Source organism: Dermacentor variabilis, chromosome 7 (genome assembly GCF_050947875.1).
Source record: "Dermacentor variabilis isolate Ectoservices chromosome 7, ASM5094787v1, whole genome shotgun sequence".
NCBI lineage: Eukaryota > Metazoa > Arthropoda > Arachnida > Ixodida > Ixodidae > Dermacentor > Dermacentor variabilis.
Window position 1 is genome coordinate 80578645 of NC_134574.1, and position 17984 is coordinate 80596628.

A 17984-nucleotide genomic window follows, 5' to 3' on the forward strand; every position below is an offset into this window, starting at 1 on the left:
CCGGCCGCTCATTTGCGCCGTATAGCTACAGCCTCGATACGTCAGCCACATGTGCATTTCGAGGTCGGCACAGGGAAATATAATTTTTTTTTTTTGCATTTGGCATAAAAATTTGAGCGGTAAGCTAAACCACATTCACTAACGAGCAAGCGTATAGGATAGGTGGGGCAAAGGACGCATCGCGGCAGCAGCAGACAACGCGCGGCGCGTGACGAAAGACGCGACTGCAGTGCTGGTAGTTCCAGTGACAGCCGCTGCGGCCACGTCGGCCAGTGGGCTCGCATAGGGAGCTGTGAAACTGTAGTATGCATAAGAACGTTGCGTTGGACCATTAGGGTTACAGAATGGGTACCAAGAAATGGAAACGCAATCGAGGACGACAGAAGACTAGGTGGAGCAATGAAATTAGGAAATTCGCGGGCGCTAGTTGGAATCGGTTGGCGCAGGACAGGGGTAATTGGAGATCGCAGGCAGAGGCCTTCGTCCTGCCAGAGTCCTCCATTTTTTTTTTCTGGTCACGAAACTGCTGCCTCAGTTTCATATACAGCCAGCGCCCGCCGCTAGAGGCGCAACCGTGCATGAGAGGGCATGCGAACGACGCTGGGCCGCTGTGGTTGTGCGTGGGGCAGCCTCGGTATTCTAGCTTTCTCAACTTCCTCAACCGTCGCTTTAGTTTCATGTAACTATCTTTAACATGGTGTATTCTTAAATTGCTGCCTGAGCGCGTCTTCTGCCATGATATGAGTGCCCGAGACGAAAAAAAAAAAAAAGCCGCCCATAACAGCGCTTGCGGCGGTCTCAGACCAAAAGAAAAAAAAAAGTCTCGGATTTTAAGAGCCAGAACCACGATACGATTATGAGGCACGCAGTAGTGAGGGACTCAGGATTAACTTTGACCACCTGGGATCCTTTAAAATGCACCTAAATTTAAATAAACGGGTGTTTTGTATTTCGTCCCCGTCGAAATGCGTCCGCTGTACACGGCCGGGTGGTCTCGGTCCAGATTTCTTCATCATCGCCGTTCACCTGAACAGTTCGGTGGGCTCCACGCTTAATATTTTCCTGAGATTAAACACCGCGCATTCGCAACAAAGCGCCAGTGGTCCCACTTATCACCAGATGCAAACATATGGGCTGTTGCACCCCCGCATACCCGTAAGTAAGCGCCAACTCTCCGTTGCGCATAGCGCCAGATTGTTCGCCGAGCACAGCTGTTCACTTTCTGTTAAGCTGTGGCAGAGAAGGACTCTGGCTGTGGGCAGTATCTTATAAGGAGATCAAAAAAATGAAATTGTTATTGCAAAGGGCTGCTACCATAGAATACTTAATGACAAAGAAAAGAAAATTGAGCTGCTCCGTGCGCTCAAGCTTTCTCTGCAAAGCGATGCCATTTCTGAATGAGATTTAGGTAGGATTATTGCAAGACAAATTTCGCTACTAAATGTCTTCGCTGCGGCTTTTAGCAACTGATTAAGGCGAACGTGAAGTGTTAGGACCTACCTGCACAGTTTAAACTAGCTGTATTGTAATTAGGCAATTGCCTTAGCAAGCAGTCGCTTTGAAGCGTCAGTAAGCCGAGCACTTATTCACGCTGCTCGTGGATTCGACACAGAAACGACGAGACTAGATATTTTGGTTCCTAATGCGCAACTATTTACAATATGTTAAAATGCTGCAATAACCAGTCCTAATATTCTTATTATGGTCGAAAAATGAAAAAAAAAAACTTTATAATTCGATTAAGAAAAGAAATAAAACGTGTTCGTGCAAGAACAACATACTAACGCGATCATTTATTTATCATGTAAAATAAGCGGAGCGAAATACAGACAGCACAGAGGCGTCCGGTCACGAATGGTCCACCACTCACAATGCAAGAAGTTTGCTAAAAGCATGAAACTGATATAATAAGCATAAAGAAATAACATCAAACGCGAGAGATATGCATTGGGGGGCAGGAAACAAACACAGCAAACGAATGGCAATAAATACAGAATGCACAACCGATTGTTCCCATAAAGAAGAAAGTGTAAAGCATAAGCATTTTATAACACATGGCAAAGCAACTCAAAAACGAACACAAGTAGCCACATCACAAATACAGCAAATTTTTTTAAATGGCTTGTTCGAGATACCACCATTCTACTTCTTCAGCTGTTACTTGCAACACGTGTTCGGCATCGTTGTCCCACCCCGCCACTTCAAATAAACAGCCCAGCACTCGAAAAATGTCACGGCACATGCACAGAACACACCCGATCACTCAGCTCACCTCGCACTGCGCACGTGTTTCAGTGCGCGAACGATGCCCCGATGCCCTCTGTGGCACAGTGGCGCCGCGTCGCGGCACATTTGGGCAGCATATGAACCTCTCCCATAGCGTGACGGCGGAGTTTCGTGACCAGAAAAACATGGAAGGACTCTGGTCCTGCAGTGGAGCAGTGAACTTAAAATAGGGTGCCGCTGATGGTGATGAACTTGCTTATATGCCCCAGTTACGACTGAAGTGAAGAAAAGTACTATATAAAAAACTAATTCTTAGGACTACTATACTACTTCTTAGCACCGAAAGTAAAGTAAATGTAGGAATGGTCTCTTCGTTGTCGCCCTGGCGTGCCCAAGGCGCTAAAACGGGTGAGAAAGAGGTGCAAGATGGCCTCCGAGATTCTGGCATTTTGTCGTCTTGGAGGTCATGCTTCTGGCTCACGGCGATATGGTTGCTTGTCCTGAGAGAGAGAGGGAACAACAAGAACAGAGAGAGAGAGAGAGAACATTCTATTCACATTGCACCCCGTACTTTGCGAGCTATAGTCGGATACACCTCAAGTCTGCAGTGAAGCCCCGCCCACGCCCTCATAACCGCCAGCCACTGTTCATCCGCGAGGTTGCAAATAGTTCGTACTTCAAACTTTCCCTGTTACCTAAATAGGGCTGTAACCACAAAAATAAAATTAAAAGCGCGTAATTTTGTGCGTTTTCATTCGTCTATTATAGCCGAATGGTGAAAGCCTAATTGTTTTTTGAACTGAAATAAAACGTTTGCTTCGCTGCAACTATTTATTGTAAAGTTTCACTTCGGTTGGCCGTGAAGTTTCATGAGTAAAACGAGGTCAGCAGTGAAATGAACTGTATCGCAGACTTTTGAAGAGTGAAAGGCTCAGACACCATACACTTTGTCCGTGTCCGTTGCACACCTCATCGCTTCCGCCGATGAAAAGACTCTTTCAAGAACAGCAGACGTTCCGGAGGTACCAAGTACGTCTCCATTTTGAAATGGTCCCATGACGACGATTTTGTTTGCTTCTGTGATTTGCTGGCGGAGTAATCCCACATATGTGACTGCGTTACTGAGTTGACTTTCAGTTATAATGTGGCATTAGTCTACATACGTGACTGGTCTTTGCGTATTTATAATTTGGAGTTGTCTTTCAGTTATAGTGTGAGATTAGTGTACTTATGTTACCGGAAATTATGTTATATCACATTTTTTTTACAAATTATTCATTCAACAAATCTCTATGTCAAAAGGAGTAGCCGGCACAAATTAAAGGCGACATCTGCTGAGTACCATAAAAAAAACGCGCAAATTTTTAGCCACCATACCTGCGCGGTACCTGTGCCTTGGTTGCCAATTGCTATTTTTTTAAATTGTATCCTGCTATTGTTACCGCCAGTTAATTGCGTGTTCTTGCTCCTGGGGAACCTGAACGGTACCTGCTCCACGAACGCTGCACTAACTTTCTGGCGAGTGCAGAGAATGGTGTGAACTCGCCCTGCACGAAGCCAACACTGAGTCTTCCAGAACATAGAGTTACTATACTGACTCTAGAGGACAAGCTACCCATAGGGCCCATGCATTGAAATCGGGAACCGCAAGAGCGCCGCCATGTTGCTACGCGCCGAGGTTGCCAGTTCCTGAGACGCTTGCTAGACTTGGTGACAGTAGTCAGTTTTAATCTGGCAACCGTAGCAGTATGACGTCTCGCTTGTAGTTCTTTATTCTATGCTTGTAGTGTGGTGATGTGGTGTGCGTGCAATCGTGTGTTTGGGGAATTATAAGTTGGTTCTTTATTCTATGTTACGGGATGGTGTTGGTGTGGTCCATGTTGGCTGTGCAGGTGGCAGTTATGCAACCGAAGGATGGTCCTGTTGAAGTTTCCGGCGGTATGCGGTTTTCAGCGGTCACACATGTTGCAGGAGTGTCACTCTACCAGATTACGAGTTAGGAGCTCGAAGCTGTGGTCAGATTCCTCGTTGGCGTTCCGTAATTCTCTTCGCACGGGCGCGGTATGTTACAGAAGCTGCTGTCTCGATCAATCGTCGCGACGATAGATCGTTTTTTTTTGTAATTACAAGTACTGATCCAGCTGTAAAGCTGTAACCGACAAACGGAAGTCTCACGAGAGCACCTGAGATTATAATAAAGCAGGCGGCGCCGGAACTCCAGGGCACCCAAGGGACAGTGGGGGGATCAAAGCTCGAAGCAGAACGGTACGTAGGTTGGGGCCGCAGAGGCAGGTGTGTACCAGGGAGTGTTCGCACGGACAGCTCCCCTGGCATGCGCATTGGTGCCTCGCAAGGTCGAGATACTTTACAGGCACCTGCGCCCATGATCTTTCTTTTACCCTTGGTGCCGTGAGCAAGATTAACCAGAATAATATGGAGGGCATCCGGTGTAGTCGCGAATGCGAGTCATGGCAAATGTAGATCGCGTCGCCTGGCGTGTGTATTAATATCGGAGTTGTGTGAACTTTCTGTATAATACGCTTTGTTACGCTACCTTAAAGGAATGGGTCTAGAGGACGGTGTAGGTACGTTTCTTCGTACCGCCCTAATCCTATTCCTCCCCCTCCTACAAACACACACATATCCCCTTCCTTTTCCCTATGTGTATGTATACAATTCCTTCCCATGACTAATCGACCAGTTCAAGTTGTCAACTGGTCAATGACTGTCATAGGAATTACTGTAATAAACACAATTCCACGATCGGCTTGTTTACTTTTATTTTTTATTGTAACACTGAGAACTACATAGAACCTTATATTTATATGCGAGAGAAGTATAGGCCTTTTGCACATGTGTATATGACAAGCTTAATCCAATGTGCAATACACAGACAAAACAGCTGCTACAACATGAACTGCGTTGAGGGCCACACAACACATACGTAATTAAAGGTGCAAAATATAGAGGGAAGCTTCAAAGTACGCTCTGTAGCAGTGCAAAGTATAACATATATTGAACGTGTACACTAAATGTTCATAAAGGCAATGCATCAATGTCCCATCTGCCTTCAAGTTTATTATCAAGTTCAAGTTTACTGAAGTTTATTATGAGCATATGTACAACAGGAATCTGCTGACGCACCCGCAGTCAAGGTGGCTGTTCGAGGTGTGCTGGCGGCCTCAGTGTAAAAAAAAGCAATTAGGTGAATGTTGGCACCAGTGCCACTGCTTCTTGCCTCTGACCTGCACATGCCACCGCGGCATCTTTGTTGGTGGAGTCTGCACAGGTGAGCTGGCGTGTCGAGGCGTAGGAGTCATCCGAGAGAAAGAGTATCGTTTACACGGAGAAGTGGCTGTTCACATTGCCTTTCACTTTCCCTCAAATGCTTCCTTGGGGACTAGGGTGACACACCTGCAGTCAAGGTGGCTGTTCGAGGTGTGCTGGCTGTCTAAATGTAAGAAAAAGAAAGAAATTAATGTCAATACCCGTGGTATTGCTTCTTGCCTCTTACCTGCATTTGCCTCCACGGCGTCTTGGCTCGCAGAGTCTGCATGAGGGAGCTGCTGTGGCTAGGCATAGGCATTGTCTAGGCAAAAAGAAAAGGCCATTCCAAATGTGGAATTAGGGAAATAAATGCAGTTCTTATGTCTACTTCTTGCACTCTTCTTGCCTAAAAGTTTTCAAACATAGTGTCCAGCATACACCAGCACTTTGACTGCTTTTGCTTTTTACCTGCAGGTGTTGCTATGAGATCCTTAGTATATGGCTGCGTGCAGCATTGTAACACTTGGTGGAGACATCTTAAGTGGTAGCCAAAAATATAAGGAATCATCCTTGTCTGCATGAATGGTTTCAAATTCTAAATGCTGTGGTAACTATCACTATTGGTGCAAGCACCCCCCCCCCCCCCCCCCAGCTATGCGGCAAGTGCCATAGCTCGAAAGTGAATTTTTCCTTTCGTGTTTCACAAGGCGTCTGATATGTCCACATTAGATGTGATCCGTTTCTTTTTATTTATCCCAGTGTGGAAAGAGCATCATTAAATTGCTTTTTTTTTAATTTTTGCGTGGCTTGTTTTTTTTAGTTTGTTTCTGAATTTATCAATCAGCAGTCTCATGATGCTAAAGTGTCTCATGTAATGACAATTATCAGCTTTTGTATTGCAGAAAAACAACGCATTTCCTGACCCATTATTTGCCATCCCATCACTCGCACAATTTTGCAGAGTATTCTACCTGTATTGACTTGCTTGTCCTCCACTAAAGAGCCTTGCATTTTCAAATACCTTTCTTTCCTTAAAATCATTCGACACTTCTCATGATTTCTCTACCTTGGGCTTCTGATACTATGCATTCACCATTTTTGCTTGTTGTTTCTGACTAGAAATGTCTTCTCTATGTTAGAGCTTAAATTTTACCTTTGGAACACACAGAAGGGCTTGTCATTGCATATCTGCATAACAGGGAAACATGTTTCATTAAACATTTGCAATATCCAATAGAAGATTGATCAATGCAGCTTGCAGTGTGATTTGACTGAATGAGCCATAAAAGTAACTCATCTGACTTGGTAAATTAAAGCACATATTAGTGTGATGTACAACACATGTTACACTTATGTGGTGGGTTCTTTTGCTTATACAGCAAAATAATTGGTGCGCGAGAAAAAAGTTATTTTTGCATACCCCTTGTATACACACTGATTTAAGGAAAATGAGCTGGAGAGAGAGAGAGAAAGGCAGAGGAAAGACAGGGAGGTTAAACCGAGATTATCTCCGGTTGGCTACCCTGTGCTGGGCGAGGGGCAAGGGGATGCAATAGGTGAGAAAGAAAGAAGGATAAAAAAAGGAAAAAAAAACCTAAGCACACACACGCACGTACACACGAACTATTTCTGTGGACACTGTCACGCAGCCCGCAAATGCGTTCCTAGTCTTATGCAGTGTCACCGTACAGTCCTACGTCACACAGTGTATAGTCGCAATTTGTCAGAAAATCCCGTGTCTTTCAAGTATCGCAGCAGCGCCTTCATAGCGGATCGCGCTGATGTTCGCGTAGGCCAGGTTCCAAGGATGTTGTTTTCAGTCATTGGGCGCTTGTCCAGTTTGTCAAGGGTGGCTGAGAGGACTGCTCTTTGCGGGTTGAAACGACAGCACTGACAAAGAAGGTGCGCGATTGTTTCATTGCACCCGCAGAAGTCACAAAGTGGGCTGTTGGCCATTCCGATAAGGAAAGAGTAGGCATTTGAAAATGCTACTTCAAGCCATAGACGGACAAGAAGGGTGCAGTCACATCGTGGAAGCTCGGGCGGAATATGGAGCTGCAAATTAGGGTCCAGGGTATGGAGGCGTGCACTTGTGAAATCGGATGAATTCCATTGGGCTAATGCCAGGTCACGCGCAAGTGCGGCAAGTTTTTTCGCTGCGTCGGCTCTCGAAAGAGGAATGGCAACACAGTTGACGCCGTCATGGGCAGATCGGGCAGCTGTGTCTGCTCGATCATTGCCATGTATGCCACAGTGACTAGGCAACCACTGATATACTATATCGTGTCCTTCGTCAACTAGTCGATGGTGGACTTCTCTAATCTCTGCGACGAGCTGCTCATGTGATCCATGGCGCAGTGCTGAGAGTACACTCTGTGGGGCTGCCTTGGAATCACAGAAGACTGACCATGCGGACCACGTGGACAGCTGGAGCTGTCCACGTGATCTACTTATTTTACCTGCGAGTATACTCAACAAGAATGTGTCCCAGCTGCTTAGTGGTAGTTGAGGTCATGTAAGTATTGCATATGTGCGTGTTGCCTAAAATAATTGAACTTTGAAAATGCTCGTAGGGATCTGATGTAAATATCTGCAGTTTATGAATACATGTAAAAGACTCAGCATCAAGTGCAAGTCAACGGTCCCACAGGCCCGGAGTCGATCATGCAAATAGATTCTCTGCACGAATTTGGGACCAGAAAAGATATGCCACATGAAATGGCGTGCAAGTAAGTGTTGAAAATATTGTACAGTTAAGAAAACGCCTACGCTATTAATTTGTGGGTTCATGCACTCGATTTCGTCCGTATTAAGCACTCGCCTCTTGATTGCTTCGTGGCACAGAAATACTTGGCATCAGGCTGTTTTTCAGCTGTGGCCTTTGTAGAAGCATGATTGTTTAAAGTGCAACAATTAGCCAGATTCTATGACTTGTTTGTGGCGATCGCCAGTACAATTCCGGTGCGCTGGTCCGCCTGTCCAGCAATTTCCTACTGAAGGGAAACCTGCAAATAAAAACACCGCTCCGCATGTAAAAAAATGCTCTACTGTGACGCTTATCAAACGATTGTGATGCATTACAAGAGCTGTATACTCGCCTGATGTTCTGAACAAGAAGATACATTCGTTTACTTACATGTGAAGGTATATGCCAGCGCACTTCGGGGCTTCGGTGGCACAAAAGGCACGAATCTGCCATAGCGTCCGATGTTGACGCGCGATCGCATGTCAAACATAAACTGTACGAAACTACTACGCATCCAAAAAACAAAGATTCCAAACAGAAATTCCTGTCATCCTTTATTGCCTGAATGCGTACATCGTGATTTACATAAGTCACACACTTAGCAAGCGCTTTTTGTAAAAATAATATAACGCATCACCTTCATAAAGCCATAAGGTATGCGATTTTAAAAGGCAAAGCATAAGGTGACTTGTATTTGCTTTCAGCTCTTTCAATTGTGACTGCGCTGGCCACATTGACCAGTAGCAACAGGGCGGCGCCCTAGCGGTTCCCACTTTTTGGGCCAGCTTTCCCTCTAGAATTGGTATACTAACTCTATGTTCCAGAACATGAGGAGAGGCCCTACCCCCTTCTCGTGCTAGGAGAAAAGTGTGGAGGAAATGACGTAGTAGGTTCTCCTTTTTCTTGCTGTTTTTTATTTCTTTGCTGTAGCGGCCACACCTTTCAGGCCACAAAGGCGGCTTGGTTATGGTTCCGTGCGCTCACACGTGCTGCTCCGTAGGTTTCGTACCGCGGCAAAGGCGCCGTGCGGGCAGGTTTGCGTTGGTCTCCGTGTTTTGTTGCGCTGCGTTATCTGGACCGTGCTCTCCCGGATGTTGCTGCAACCTACAAGAAGTATGGGGATAGCGGATTTCTGGCGGTAGGCCCCTTTTTCGACTTTTACGGACATTTGAAATTCGAACTCGGCCAGCTGAGCGCTAGGCCTAACCGAGCTCCACGCGCGAAGGGGCCGAGTCGAAGCCTAGGCGAGGCCGTGCGGCGTTCGCAAGCTAACAGGAGCCTGCAAATGGAGACCGTGGACGGTGCCGCTCCGCCGGATGAGCTCTCAAGCGGGGGAACGTGGTTTATTCGGAGAAAAGGACGTTTCACGCCCGAGCAAAGCGACGCATCCGCCGTGCGCCAGCCGACGGGGAGCGGTACGAGGCCCAACCCCCGGCTGGGGAAAAAGCTGGCTGCAAGATCGGTCGAGAAGCAGCACGCGGAGGTTCCGGAAGGTGCTGCGAAAATTATTATTCGCCCGAAAGGAGGTATCAATCGCATCCTGGCGGAAGTTGGAAGTTTGCGCATGCACGTCTACCTGGCCCTGGCAGCCGGGGTCGACCCGGAGGCTGCAGACGAAGACGTAGCATCACCAAACCTGACGCAGCAGTCGATCATGATAGCTACGCTAGATGTGGCACGGGTAAGCAAGTACGCTGCGATCACGGCCCTTCGCATCGGTGGATGGATGGTCGATACGAAGGCGTATATTGCCATGCCGGAAAGCGGAGGGAAAGGAGTGATCCACGACGTCCCGCTGGATGCAACTCACGAGGAAATACTTTATGCACTTAGAAGAAATAGGAAAAACCCATCGATCATTGGAGTCAGAAGACTTGGGGCGAAATCCAAATCTGTATTGATCCTGTTTGAAGACTGGTGTTACGTTTCGCCTACGACGCGCGGTTTAGCCGGCGCGACTGCAACAAAGCGGCAGACATTTTGGCCCGTTCGGCGTCGCCGCTACGCTCCCCGCCAAGCGCGTCCAGGCATGTTCCGATGCCACGTGTCTTCATGTGCGTGTGTGAGTGTATGTGCCATTGTGCCCGACCGGCGGCGATACGACAGTAGGAGTTACCTTCTCCTCCCAGCCATTGTGCCCGACCGGAGGCGATACGACAGTAGGAGTCACCTTCTCCTCCCAGCCATTGTGCCCGACCGGCGGCGATACGACAGTAGGAGTTACCTTCTCCTCTTTGTGCCCGACCGGCGGCGCCACGACAGTATGCGTCACCTTATCCCATTGTACAATCACGTGCTCGTCTATTGAGGGGTTCCTTCTTGCCCTCAACTGCGAGAGTATAAAAACAGCTGCCCCCGGACGCCAAAAGGAAGGCTCCGATTTCTTCTGTTGAGTAAAGTGCTCTCCCGTCTCTCTACTTCGGTCAACCTGACCACCAACTCTTTGCGATGTTAAAATAAACAAGTTGTTTTGTTGTTACCAGTCGACTCATGCTTTGCCGGGACCTTCGGATGCTTCCAGTTGTACCCCAGGCCGCCAGGCCAACGCTACCCTTGGGGCTTGCGACCCAGGTGCAACAACGGGCGTCAGCGCCGAGTTCCCAACAGGTCGTACCATCGGTGCGACTACAACAACTGTCTGCCAGCGGTGAGATCGCGACAACGGAGGCCAGCAGCGAAGAGATGCAGTTGACTGTATGCTGAGCAGCTCAACAACGATCCGGGAGCAGTGCAACGAGCCCTGTGTGATGACTGGTTGCCTGCAGCGGAACGACTGCGCTGAACTCTTGGCTGCGAGGTTTGGTGAGTGCGGGACTTTCTTCTTCTGAGCTTTGCCAGGCTTTTGTTAGTGTCAGAAACAGAGCTGGTAATTGTGGTTGTCGTTGCTGCCGGGTTAGATTGCGGCAAGACAATAATAGGCAGTAGAGAAAGCAGCATTCAGAGCAGCCATGGATTTGAAGTCGTTGCGCAAACCGAAATTGTTGGAGCTTGCAAGAGAGTTGGGTCTGGATGTCTCGGACAAACTCAGAAAACCAGAACTGCTAAAGGCTATTCTTGAGTTAGAGGCTGAGGATGACGAGCTGTCGGAATGCCTTGAGACTATTGAGGAGAGGTAAAAAAGACAGGAGCGCGAACTTAAAGAGCAAAAAGAGAAACATGAGCGCGAACTTAAAGAGCAAAAAGAGAAACAGGAGCGCGAACTTAAAGAGCAGAAAGAAAAAGAAGAGCGCGAACACGCTTTGGAAATGAAGCGTCTCGAGGTAGAGATGGAACGCGCTCGTAATGGAAGTCAGGCACACGGTGCAGGAGAACGCGTATTGTTCAAAATGACTGACCTGATGCGGCCGTTTAAGCTTGGAGAGGACATTGGTTTGTTCCTGGTTAACTTTGAGCGAACGTGCGAGAAGCAGGGGTTCTCTCGGGAAACGTGGCCACAGCGCTTGCTCACTTTGTTACCCGGCGAGGCGGCCGACGTAGTCGCTCGCTTGGATAGAGAGGAGGCAGAGGATTTCGACACAGTGAAATCGAGTCTTCTAAAAAAGTACCGGCTGTCAGCGGAGGCGTTCCGTCGGAAGTTTCGGGAAAATGAGAAAGGCAAAAGTGAGTCATATACAGAGTTTGCGTACAGGCTTATGTCAAACATGCAGGAGTGGCTCAAAGAAGAGAAAGCGTTTGGTGACCACGATATTATAGTCGGTTACCTGAGAACGTGCGGTACTGGGTCTTGGATAGGCCAGACGTTTGTACGGTGGCTAAAGCCGCTGAGCTAGCCGAGGAGTTTGTGACGCGTCGGGCTCGCGGAGCTAAGGACGGTCAAAAGGGTGAATTTGGCTCGAAGTTTGAGAGGCCGAAGTTCACACCCATGAGAGCAAAGGGGAACACGCGTAGTGAGGATGCGAGTGAAAGCAGTCCGACCAAACGTAAAGAGACGGCGGCAGCCGAAGCCGAACGCAGAAAGCGGTTCGACATGAGGCAAGCGCGCGTGTGTTATACGTGCCAGAAGCCGGGTCACTTTTCGGCGCAGTGTCCGGAAACAACACCAAAAGTTGTGTTTTTTTCATTATGCAGCACTGACGAGAACATGAAGCTTCTCGAGCCTTACATGCGAGACCTCCTCGTGAACGGGAAAGAGTGCCGAGTGCTTCGCGATTCCGCAGCTACGATGGATGTAGTTCACCCGTCTTACGTAGAACCCCATATGTTCACGGGCGAGTGCGCATGGATCAAGCAAGCCGTGGAAGCTCATAGCGTGTGTCTGCCAGTAGCAAAGGTGCTTATTGAAGGACCTTTCGGAGCGCTTGAGACGGAGGCGGCCGTGTCATCTATGCTGCCCCCCCAGTACCCGTACCTATTTTCGAACAGGTCCGATCACCTCCTGCGCGAGAAGGGGCTTTTGTTTGGTGAGGCTAGCGTTCAGGCCTTAACCAGGTCGAAGGTTCGGGAGCTCGCTGCAAAGGCGGTAGTTGCGGGGCCGACGTTATCAAACAATGAGAAAGGGTCAGAGGCGCAGCAAGCCGATATTCAGAGCACGCCTGAACTGAATAAAAATGAGTCTGTAACGTTAAAGGCACCAGATACCGGAGAGGAAATGCCCGATAAGGGAAAGTTAGAAGAGCTATATGCAGATTTGCTCATCGCGCCTACGTCAGACGGACTTAATAGGTTGCTAAAAGTCAGCCGGTCGGCTTTGATAGCCGAGCAAAAGAAGGATGGTAGCCTAGAAAACATACGCTGCAATGTCAAGGAAGGTATCGCCAGGAAAAATGCGCGTTTTGTGGAAAGAGGTGGAGTCCTGTACCGGAAGTATCTAGACCGCAGAGGAGTGGAGTTCGATCAGCTGATCGTTCCTCAATGCTATCGTCAGGATCTGTTGCGCTTGTCGCATGGGGGTTCGTGGTCCGGACACCTAGGAGTTAAGAAAACTAAGGACCGTCTCTTGCAAGAGTACTATTGTCCAGGGTGTTTTCGGGACGCAGACCATTTCGTGAGGACATGTGACACTTGTCAGCGGGTGGGCAAACCAGGGGACAAATCAAGGGCGCCGTTGAAATTGGTACCTATCATTACGGAGCCTTTTAGACGGCTCGTTATTGATACAGTGGGACCTCTGCCGGTAACAGCCACGGGGTACAGACACATTTTGACTGTGATCTGCCCAGCGACAAAGTTCCCTGAAGCAGTGCCGCTTAAAGAACTCAGCTCAGTGGAGATAGTCAATGCACTACTGTCCATATTTGCGCGAGTTGGTTTTCCTGCGGAAATCCAATCAGATCAGGGCACAGTGTTTACTAGCGCTTTGACGACAACTTTTCTCGAAAGGTGTGGGGTAAAGCTGCTACACAGCTCAGTGTACCACCCACAGTCGAATTCCGTTGAGAAGCTCCACTCCGTCATGAAGCGCGTGTTGAGAGCATTGTGTTTTGAACATCGAACTGACTGGGAGCTGTGTCTGCCTGGGGTGATGTTTGCATTAAGGACCGCGCCGCATGCAGCTACGGGGTTTTCGCCAGCTGAGCTGGTGTACGGTCGCTCGCTTCGGTCTCCGCTTCGCATGCTTCGAGAATCGTGGGAAGGCAGGGGCGACGACCCAGTCGTGGTGGAGTACGTGCTTAAGCTCCTCGAACGCTTAAGAAGGGCACAGGAGTTGTCAGGTGAAGCAATGGCAAAGGCCCAGCAGAGGGCCAAGGTTTATTATGATCGGACAGCCAGGGCCCGTCGTTTTGAGGTGGGCGATGAGGTCATGATATTGCGCACATCGCTAAACAACAAACTAGACGTGCAGTGGGAGGGCCCAGCACGAATTGTTCAGAAACTGTCGGACGTTAACTACGTGGTAAGTCTGCCAGGAAAGCGGAAAGCACAGCAAGTTTACCACTGTAATCTGCTCAAACCTTATAGACAAAGGGAAGCAGTGGTGTGCATGATGGTAAACGTTCCTGAAGAGCTTCCGGTCGAGCTTCCGGGACTAGGCTCAGTGACGAACAGGGAAGACACCGGTCAAATCATTAGTGACTTAATCAGTAAAGCATCGCTGTCGCGTGAGCAGAAAACCGAACTACACCAGCTCTTACAAGAGTTTCAAGGTCTGTTCTCTGAGAGGCCTGGTAGGACTTCTGTCCTTACTCATGATATAGAACTTACCTCCCCAGAGCCAGTACGATCCAAGGCGTATCGGGTGTCACCCCGCCAGAACGATATTATGGAGGCTGAGGTAAAGAAAATGCTACAGCTCGGTGTTATTGAGGCAGGTGAGAGTGATTATACCTCCCCTTTGATTTTAGTTGAGGTACCGGGCAAGGAACCTCGTCCTTGCGTCGACTACCGCAGGCTTAATTCCATCACTAAGGATCAAATTTATCCGATCCCTAACATCGAGGAGCGCCTTGAGAAAGTTAGTAGCGCTCAGTTTATTTCCACCCTAGATCTTGTCAGGGGTTATTGGCAGGTTCCACTTACAGGAGAGGCTAGTAGGTATGCGGCGTTCATTTCACCAATGGGAACATTCCGTCCTAAAGTGTTGAGTTTTGGTTTGAAGAACGCGCCATACTGTTTTTCAAGCCTCATGGATAAAGTGTTGCGGGGACAGCAAGAATTCGCTTTACCGTATCTAGACGACGTAGCGATATTCTCCGCATCCTGGTCTGAGCATATGGCACACTTGCGGGCAGTGCTAACCCGCCTGCGCGAAGCGGGCTTGACAGTAAAGGCTCCTAAGTGCCAGTTAGCACAGGCCGAGGTTGTCTACCTCGGTCACGTGATTGGTCAGGGTCGTCGCCGCCCCTCTGAAATAAAGGTGGCCGCTGTGCGAGACTTCCCGCAACCGCGCACGAAGACCGATATTCGGTCGTTCTTAGGTGTCGCCGGCTACTATCAGAGGTACATCCCCAGGTACTCTGATATCGCGGCTCCCCTGACGGATGCTCTAAGAAAAACAGAGCCTCAAACAGTCGTCTGGGACGAGACAAAGGAAAGAGCTTTTAGCGCCCTAAAGAGTGCCCTAACAAGCCAGCCGGTGCTACGATCGCCAGACTATACAAAAGGCTTCGTTGTTCAGTGCGATGCTAGTGAGCGAGGCATGGGCGTTGTACTGTGCCAACGGGAAAATGGAGAAGTAGAACACCCCGTCCTGTATGCTAGTCGTAAGCTGACCAGTCGTGAGCAGGCGTATAGCGCCACCGAGAAAGAGTGTGCATGTCTCGTGTGGGCCGTTCAGAAATTGTCATGCTATCTAGCCGGCTCGAGGTTTATCATTGAGACGGATCACTGTCCTCTCCAATGGCTGCAGACCATCTCTCCCAAAAATGGCCGCCTCCTGCGCTGGAGCCTCGCTTTGCAACAATATTCCTTTGAGGTGCGTTACAAAAAGGGGAGTCTCAACGGTAACGCCGATGGCTTAAGTCGAAGCCCCTAACGTAGGAATCAGCCTCAAAATTGTTTGTTACTGATGTTTTTCTTCCTGAGGCAGGATTTTTTAACATATTGCTTTTGTTTAGTGTTTCAAAGTGATGATATGCTTTCTAGTGTAATTTTCCAATTTGTGGACGCGTTCTGAGTGATGCTAGACTACTGTAAGGAACTAGGCAGTGGTATAAAAGGGGAAAGAGCCTGGCAGGGCTTAGTGAGGGTTGTGCCGTGCTTGCTGACTGAGCGGTTGAGTTTCAGCGTAGTTCTAACGCTTGCCGGGAACGAGAACAAAAATGTGAACTCTCCCGAAGTCACTTTGCAGTGTCCTGTGCGAACCTGAACGAGAGAACGAGGCCTTCTCTGTGCGCTGCGCTCAAGAAACGTCGAGGGACGCCCGACTTCGGTTATGAGCATCATCGAGCGACATCCCTCCGGACAGCGGATGCAGTCCCCTGTCCATCGGGATCTCCTTCCCCCGGCGGGGCGGTCTGTTACGTTTCGCCTACGACGCGCGGTTTAGCCGGCGCGACTGCAACAAAGCGGCAGACATTTTGGCCCGTTCGGCGACGCCGCTACGCTCCCCGCCAAGCGCGTCCAGGCATGTTCCGATGCCACGTGTCTTCATGTGCGTGTGTGAGTGTATGTGCCATTGTGCCCGACCGGCGGCGATACGACAGTAGGAGTTACCTTCTCCTCCCAGCCATTGTGCCCGACCGGAGGCGATACGACAGTAGGAGTCACCTTCTCCTCCCAGCCATTGTGCCCGACCGGCGGCGATACGACAGTAGGAGTTACCTTCTCCTCTTTGTGCCCGACCGGCGGCGCCACGACAGTATGCGTCACCTTATCCCATTGTACAATCACGTGCTCGTCTATTGAGGGGTTCCTTCTTGCCCTCAACTGCGAGAGTATAAAAACAGCTGCCCCCGGACGCCAAAAGGAAGGCTCCGATTTCTTCTGTTGAGTAAAGTGCTCTCCCGTCTCTCTACTTCGGTCAACCTGACCGCCAACTCTTTGCGATGTTAAAATAAACAAGTTGTTTTGTTGTTACCAGTCGACTCATGCTTTGCCGGGACCTTCGGATGCTTCCAGTTGTACCCCAGGCCGCCAGGCCAACGCTACCCTTGGGGCTTGCGACCCAGGTGCAACAACGGGCGTCAGCGCCGAGTTCCCAACAGGTCGTACCATCGGTGCGACTACAACACTGGAAAGTGCCGATGCAAGTTTACCTCCGATGCTTCCCCACACGCTGCTACCAATACAAGAAAAAATATGAAGTATGCGTCACCTGCGGAAAACTTGGACATCGGGCGGATGTTTGCCCGAACGGCAACGACGCCAGATGTCGGGGGTGCGGAGCCGAAAACCCCGAACCAAATCACAGCTGCGAGCCTCGATGCTTGCTATGCAAGAAAGCCCACCTCCTAGGCGACAAGTGCCGGGAGATATATCGCATGCCGTACATCATCAAGAAAAAAATATGGGAGAAGAGGATAGAACAAGAGAAGCTCCAGGTGCAAGCCCCGACTCAAGGCAAGCCCCAGGCCACCACTTCGGCACCTAGAGAGGAGCACCGAGGCAGAGCAAGGGATGCTACCAGACACCAGGCGGGGGAGCGAGATCTAGCTGGAGACCCGAAAGGAGGACCAAATTCGTGGTCCGGAGGAGGCCGCCAGCAGACTCCAGCCAAGTGGCCTGCTGACCAGGGCCGGGGACCTGCTAACCAGGGTCGGGGACCTGGCTTGCCGCCCAGGGACCCCAAGGACCCGTGGGGAAAAAAGAAGAAAGAAGAAAATACCCACTTGGTAAGCTTTGGTAGCAAGGGCTCCCAGACTGAAAAAGATGAGATTAGCTCACTTAAGAAAGAAATAGAGGAGCAGAAGAAAGCAAACATGAGGTTGCTGAGGGAAACCCAAAATAAGCTGAGCGCGCTAAAAACAGAAGGTACCTGCAGAGGCTCCCAAAAAATGCAACACCCACATCACTCCTTCTGCTCCTGTGCCAGCTGCATCTGGTCAGGAGGAAGAGGATATGAATGTTGATTTTACGAGACAACCCCCTTCCAAACGTAAGGCGGGGGAGACCGACCCACTGGCGAGCTGGCAAAAGAAAATTGAAACGTGGCTGATGAAAATGGACAAGGAGAACGAAACCATGAAAGCAGGACAGCTACAGAATGGAGGAGCGATTGCGCTATCACAGGCGCAAGTGAACCAACAACCTTGCAAGATAGACGCCCTAAGCACGTCGATGGATACCTTAGGCACGACAATAGCTAGCCTGTGCGAGAAAATCGGCGCCATAGAAGCGATTCTTAATAGAAATGGATAAAAACTCGGTT